The sequence below is a fragment of the Sphaeroforma arctica genome (assembly GCF_001186125.1).
Source record: "Sphaeroforma arctica JP610 unplaced genomic scaffold supercont1.3415, whole genome shotgun sequence".
Classification (NCBI taxonomy): domain Eukaryota; class Ichthyosporea; order Ichthyophonida; genus Sphaeroforma; species Sphaeroforma arctica.
The window spans coordinates 1-1,971 of NW_014037143.1; positions in this window are offsets into that span (position 1 = coordinate 1).

Sequence of the window (1,971 nt, forward strand, 5' to 3'; positions counted from 1 at the left end):
ACACTACACACACACACACACACTATATATAATATATATATATATATATATATATATATATATATATATACACACACACATATATATATATATATATATATATATATATATATATATATATATATTTAGACACACACATTTATAGATGTTTAGTAAATTGGATATTGATTTTAGTAAACCCAATTGGAAAGCAGAAAGCTTATATCAACGGTCGCTACTAGAGGCTAGGCAACAATGTTTATGCCCAGTACGATTTCATTCAAGTTTATTTGGATTTGTTTTAAATTATCGTACATTGTACTTTTTTACACCAATCATTTCTGATAGGATTCTCGTACGTGTATGAAGCCCGGGATGCGGAAGGTCAGAAGTACGCTATGGTATGCCTTTTTATGCTCATAGGTTGCTGCTATATATTTTCTGTTTGTATGGTATGTCTATAGAATGTTTTTCATGCTCATAGTATGTTTTCTGTTTACATGGTATGTCTATTTGAACGCTTTTCATCCTCATTCGTTGCTGCTATATATTTTTGTTTTTCTGGTATGTCCGTATGAAATCTTTTCATACTTACGTTTTCATCTGTATGGGAAGTCTGTATGATATCTTTTTATCCTCGTAGGCTGCTGTTACATGATTTCAGTTTGTATGATATGTTTGTATGAAATATTTTCATCCTCATACGTTGCTGCTATATGTTTTATGTTGGTATGATATGTCCGTTTGAAATCTTTTTATTTTCATTTGTTGATGCTATATGTTTTCTGTTTGTATGGTATTTTTGTATGACATTTCTATCTTTTCATTCTCATATGTTGATGCTGTATGTTTTCTGTTTGCATGATATGTCCGTTTGAAACCTTTCTCCCTCATATATTGATGCTGTATGTTTTCTGTTGTTATCTGTTGGTATGATATGTCCGTTCGATTTCTGTTTGTATGGTAAGTCTGTATGAAATCTTTGTACCCCCATGCTTGCTGCTGCACGTTTTTCTGGTTGAAGTACGGTTGCACAGGTTCTACGAGTTCGGAACAGCTGTTCTGTATCCAATATTTCTTGAGTGAATACATATTTGTGTAAACGCATGTCTTCACAAGTGTGAATAAATTTTCTGTCGTATCTTGAGACGGTTGTACCACTAAGTTAATTATACAGCGATGTTCCAGGTCGAAGTCCTAATTTTTGTCAGTTTGTTATGCTGAAGTCGCTATGCCAAGTGCGTATCGGACTGACTTAGCTAGCACGGTATCCGCTCCCCGAGATACATCAAAATACACACACATATACTCGTATTTATACCAGTATACAAAGCCGCACAACACAAATACACATCTCTGACTTTGGTCCGAATCTGGTTTGTTGCACAGCTGTTGTGTCACCCGTACAGTTTTATAGATGGTGGTTCAGTCTGACTCATGTATCGAGTTGCTTACCATTTATATTTATTCCTTATATCAATATCACAACATCTTGATTGTTCTAGATCTGGCAAATTGAGACTGATATCATCCATATTCTAGACCCAAATTGATTTCTTGCTCTTCCTTTTGCATCATCGAATCATGTCTGATTCCGGGCACTTTCCTGCGGTTCCAAAAAAATAAAATAAATCCAGAAAAAGATGCCACTAAAAACAAGAGAGCAGGTTGAGGTAAGGCGAACATCCTCGACGTTCGAACGCTGTGGGGGTTGTAGTTCCTATGTCAACTCTTATCAGCAGCGCACTGGCAATTCATGGGTCCCAGATCGTCTCGATAGGATTGGCACTCGCTCCCAAAATACATTATGGCGGGGTATTTGTCCACTTTTTGAGTGACATTTGAGTTCAATACTTCTATCGACACCAGTTTATGTTGACAGTATTGGTGCGTGATATATATATATATATATATATATATATATATATATATATATATATATATACTATTTATATATATATATATAATAGACGGACGACGTACTATAGTATT